Source organism: Lissotriton helveticus, chromosome 3_1 (assembly GCF_964261635.1).
Source record: "Lissotriton helveticus chromosome 3_1, aLisHel1.1, whole genome shotgun sequence".
Taxonomy (NCBI): Eukaryota; Metazoa; Chordata; class Amphibia; order Caudata; family Salamandridae; genus Lissotriton; species Lissotriton helveticus.
The window spans coordinates 2,067,293,098-2,067,299,097 of record NC_136061.1 but is presented as its reverse complement, the minus strand read 5'-3'; positions in this window follow the sequence as shown (position 1 = coordinate 2,067,299,097).

The following is a 6,000-nucleotide window of genomic DNA, read 5'->3' as shown; positions in this document are numbered from 1 at the left end:
TGTCACGGACCCCTGGGGGTCCGCGGACCACAGTTTGGGAAACACTGATCTAGAGCATCGGAGTACTCAAGTTACCTCACCCAGGGAAGCCGGGTGCATAGGTGTTTTTTCGTGTCAGGTTTCGTCGTCGATTTCAATGGCGAGCTGCTGCAAAGTGTTACTGGCGACCAAGTGGAAAGTGTCCGGGTGGATCCAAGGGTTGATCAGAGATGTAAAGAACCTGAAAGCAGAGGGGACAGAGTCGGGGTCACTTTCCAGTGACCAGGAAGGCGATGAGGGGATTCCCACCGATGTTGGGTGATTTCAGGTGAAGAAGGTGAAGCTTGACTCTTCAGCCATGAGGACCGGGAGGCATCGACGACAACCAGGTGCTGGATTCGAGCTGTACCGTGAAGGATGTCGAGTGCTGAGGTGTCAGTTACCAGAATTGGACCCAACAAGCCTGGGCAAAAGCAATCCACGCAGAAAGCCGAGATTGACTTTGGTACAGACCAGCAAGGTCAGACGACTCACCCTTTGGAAGGGAGTCAGGGCACGTCTGGAGCATCCAGAAAAGCCCAAGGAAAAGAAGAGTTACCTTTGTGGGGATCCACCAGTTGACTTACCAGGGATCAAGATGGGGCCTCAAGCAGAAATGCTAGAAGCGGGCTCATGGAGCACTCGTGGAGTGTAGGCCCACAATCTTCAGTGCAGATGGTGCTCCGTACTTTGATTATATGAAGCCCAATGCACAACTTCAGGAAAGCTTGGGAAGTAGATGCACTAGCAAATGTGCACGATGTCCAGGAGTACCGGTCCCACGTCACTCATGGGGGCTGCGGGTCTCAGTTTTGCTGGAATCTCGTGTTGGCCTCTGAGAAGTCTGGAAGTCCATGTCCTAAGTCGCAAATACTTCAGGGTCCGGCGGGAGTCTCAGGAATGTAGACCAGCAAGATGCTTCTTTGGTGCCTGCTTGAGCAGGGGAGTCACTCCTTGACCCCAAGGGAAATTCTTCCATCTTCTGGTCATGTAGAATGTTGAAGTTCCAGGATATATGTTGTAGAGTTTCGTCCAGGTGCAATCTGAAGTCCTAAGGACTGAGGTCCCATACTTATACTAAGAAAGGGGGTTGGATATACTCTGGGGACCCACCTATGGGAGGGTCTGGGACGAGGGGTGGTTACACCCATTCCCTTTGTCCAGTTTCGCACCAGAGCAGGGGCTGAGTGCCCCTGCAACCGGTTTGAACTGGAATATGCACAGGGACACCAAATGTGCCCCAGCACTGTCTGAAAAGCATTCTTTGAATGCACCCACCCAGCCGCAATACACTAAAGCCTGTCTGGGAGTTGGTTACACCTCCCTGTGACAGGAAACCTATTGTCCAGGCCTCCCCTGCTGGATTTTGATCCAGCAGCAGGTCAGACCTGTCTCTATGGCTAGAGCATCCATTTTGTGATGCTGGGGCTCTTTTAAACTATTATCGATTAGGTCAGTGTGTAAATGTCTCTCCCTCTAGAAGGGTGGAATTCTACCCCCGCCGTCAGGACTGGTGAGGGGGTGGGGGGGTAGGATTACAAAGTGTTTGATATTAAACACAACATGTTTCCATGCAGCCATTCCAAAGTTAGCATTTACCGCGAGGTTATAATGCACTTAAGAGTATATGGTCTGGCTGCATCACAGAACAGCTACAGAGAATAGATTCCGAAAGCTGCAGAGGGGTCCTGCTCATGCATGGGCACCCTCTCACACAAAACCAAGCACTCTACCTTCTGTAATGATAAGGCCTGCCTTTGGAGTGACTTATAAGTTTATATGTGTCAGTGATTAAAGGTAGACCTGGGTAACCTATATCTTAGTAAGGGATGCATGCACCACCTCACCTAGGCTGCAGAAGCAGACCTGTGGTGCCATTTTGGAAGGCTTCCCAGGGGTGGCATAATACATGCTTCAGCCCCTGGTAGGCCTCTGGGGTACCTATGCTCTTAGTACCTAAGGTACCATATACTAGGGACTCACAAGGGTAACCCAGTAACCAATCTGGAGTGTACTTAATGTACTTGCAATCATTTTAGAGAGGAAAGCAGATAGGCTGGGGCCCTGATTAGCAGTATCCCAGCCAAATTAATTAAAAAACCATCAAAACACCAGGAAAAAAGTGGGGGCAACCATGCAGTCAAATTCCACCTTCCTACAATGCCTAGGTTGCGTGCATGGTCTGTAGGTGAGGGTGTTTGTCCAAGTTCTGCTGGCCACCAGCTGTGCTCACATATAGTTGTGTTCTTTCCGTAAGATCAGTGCTTCTGTCTTATCAGAGTTGAGTTTATGGCAGTTGTCTCTCATCCAGTTGTCTACATTAGACATGGCGATGCAGAAGTTAGTTCAGGTGATGGAGGGTTCTTCGGTGAGCAAGAGGATGAGTTGAGCGTAGGATATTATGTTGATGCCGTGGGATCTAACTTCTGTATCTCCTTTCTCATTTACTCCCATATTGCCCTTCTGTCCATCTGCCTATCCGTCCCTCCTCATTATACTGCCCTCCGTTTTCTTCCTTCAACCTGTCTACAATCTCTCTCCGGAATTCCTCTATGCTTTTCTCTTTCAGCCGTTCTTCTCAGTTGAAAGTTTCTCTGCTTACTCTTCCAAGTCTGATTTCTGTTCTTACAATGTTCAATGTGACACAATACTGTTCTCTACACATTGTAAAGTATGCCGACACCCCTGGGCAGAATGGCAGCATATAAAAATGCAAAATAAATACATTTTCTGGCAAATCTTTACTTACATCAAAAAGGGAGTTTTTTAAAAAACATGTAGGCAAAGGAGCATACTTTCTACAGAGACATGAGAGGCATGATAAGGTGTTTCACCTGAGAATGTGTTACTAGGGAAGACAAAGCAGAAATGCAACTTTAATATTCTACTCTGGGTAGCATGGATTAAACATAAGTATGGACCATATTAATTAATTGGCTTTAACTGTTAAAAAATATGCTCCTTTGACTTACAGGTTGCATATCCTCTGGAGACTAATAATAGTGTGACATTGTTCTTCAAATTATAACAGGCTCTAAACTGTGTAACATGTCTTTAGCAGGAACTTGGAATTATCTTTACAGTCTGGCAGCAGTCGGCAGGGAGTACAGCAAGCCTATACTGTTTTCTCTCAGTTGTCATTCTGGTGTTGGTTTTTCTGCTTCCAATATTGCACTCATTTATATGATTGCACTAGCCCCCTGTATTTCTAGTGGATGCCTAGAATCTGTATAGGTAAAATATAATAAGATGTTTCTATGTATTTTTTTATTTTATTTATTACATTTAAAAAGCGCCTGACTCACCCCAAATGGGGTATCTCTGCGCTAAGGACAAAAAGTACAACCGCACAGGGGAGAGGAAGGTAAGAAAAGCTGAGTCTTAAGTTTTCTCCGAAAGGACAGGCAATGAATTTCCTGACGAAGGTCTAATGGCAGTTGATTCCACAGTTTGGGGGCCAGATAGGAGAAGGATTTACCTCCTAATCTAGTTTGCTTAATGCGAGGAATAGTGAGCAGGCTTTTACCTTCCGATCGAAGTGAGCGCATCGGGGAGTATCTAAATAGTTTTTCTGTCAGATATGTTGGGCCCATAGAATTAAGGCCTTTAAACACCAGGCAGCACACTTTGAAATGAATTCTCTTGCGGACAGGAAGCCAATGTAGGCTGTGCAAGAGAGGGAGGGAAGGAGCACGATAGGGAGCACTAGTCACCAAGCGGGCCGCAGTATTTTGCACCACCTGCAAGCTTTGTAGGTCAGAGTCCTTAGCGGATATCAGTAAGGCGTTGCTAAAATCCAATCGACTCAGGACCAGAGCGTGAATTAGCGTTTTGCGTGTTCTCATCGGCAGAAAGTGAAAGATCTTTCGGAGCAGACTCAAAGCATAGAAACAAAATCTTTTGACTGCAGCGATGTGACCCTCTAAGTTGAGGTCGCTGTTGACTAGGACTCCTAAGTTTTTTACCACAGTCTTTGGGGTGGGAGCTACACCCAATTCTTCAGGCTACCACCCAGGAGACCATCTCGAGATGGCATCCTTGAACAGCATGATCTCCGTTTTCCCTGCGTTTAATTGCAGAAAGTTTCTCTTCATCCAAAGGGTGATGGTTTTCATACCTTCGGAAAACACTTTCTGAACATCAGGGGTAAATTTGCTATAGGTAAAGATCAGATGTGTATCATCTGCGTAAGAGATTGGGAGGAACCCAATCTTCCTAAGCAGAGTAGCCAATGGGGCAACGTAGACATTAAACAGAGATGGACTTAGACAGGAACCCTGTGGCACACCATTCGTTACATAACTGAGTTTGGATTGAAAAGGGCCTAGATTAACTATTTGGGTCCTGTCGGTGAGAAAGTCCTGTATCCACATCAGGGCTGGGCCCTGGACTCCTGTGTGACAGAGTCTGTCTACTAGGATTTGGTGAGATATAGTGTCGAACGCGGCGGACAGGTCAAGCAGTATCAAAATCACTGCCTGACCTGCATCCGCCAGCATTCTTATATCAGAGCCATTTTGTAGTGTTCTCTGCTTAACCCATCTTTGGTGCGCCGCCATTTACGTTCGAGTTTTTTGCAGTTGCTCTTCTCTTCCTTTAGCTCTGTTGTATACCAAGTGGTCTGAGTACTGTTTGTCATCGTGTTTGACACTTTCTCTGGGATTATAGCATCAAGAGTAGATTTTATAGTGCGATTAATGTTTCCTAAATTTTAGTTGCCATGGATGACCTAGAGGATTGCTTTTTTTCAAGTACTAATGAGGATATATTCAGAACACTGAACAGTTCACATAGTTCAAGCACTGCCACATGTTGATTGTCTATGACGAATGACTGGTCAGATAAAGTGTGTAAAATGTTATAATCTGAATTCCTTTTTAACAGCACCAATACAAAACACCCAGAGAATAATTATTCCAAACATCTACTAACTATCCATAGACCGGCAGTGAATCCTTTACAACTCAATTAACTGACCAGATTCACACCAAGCAAGTCACACAATATAGTTCCATATATGGAACAGAGCACCCTAAACATATAAACACAAGACATCAAGAGTTAAAAGGCCATCCCGATGGCAGACTGTGCACTGTACAAATGGCAGCAACATAACTTGATATCCTTCGAGTTTGCATTATCACACCTGAGAAATGCAAAAAAATTAGCATAATTGCCATTCTTTTTTGCTGTAATTTAACACAATTTTCTGTTTGTGAAAACAATTTATTCAAAGTTGACAACTTAATCTTTTAGTTAATACAAGCACATCTGATACTAAAGTCTTTTGGACACCAAATATTTACAATTTGCCTTATATATTTTTTTACAAATATCACTGCTAAACACTATCATCATGAATATGCTTCAATACAACAATTAACGAGTAATGCAACTTGCAGTACAATGTAGGATACCGTACTTGATAACCCGTACAGTAGAGAGTAGCAACAATGAGCATAGTAAAAGACAAACACAAATAGCAAACCAACAGTCAAATGAGCCGGTGTCGTGATGAACTCATATACCACTGATACTAAAGCAAAGCCCTGAGAGAGTATGTGAGCTAATCTCAGTCTGTGTTGCCCCCCCTATGTTATGTTATGTTAATATTTATTTATTAAGCGCTCGTACGCCCGTAGGCTTCATGGCGCTATCGGAAGGAACATAACACACAAAAATACTCAGAGGTAAGCCTGATAAAAAAGCCATGTTTTAAGAGAATGTCTAAAGGTGAGAAGGTCTGGGCTCATTCTTAAAGGGAGTGGTAAAGAATTCCAAAAGGTGGCTGCGAGATGGTCAAAGCAGCAGCCACCAAGGCGTTTTTTCTTAAAGGTCGGGACAACCAATAAAGCTTTATAGGCAGAACGAAGATTCAATGAGGGATTATATCTAGAAACAAGGTTTTTTTAATAAATTTTGGACCTGTGTTTTGTAGGGTTTTAAAAATAATACATCCCGTTTTAAACGCAATCCGCTGTG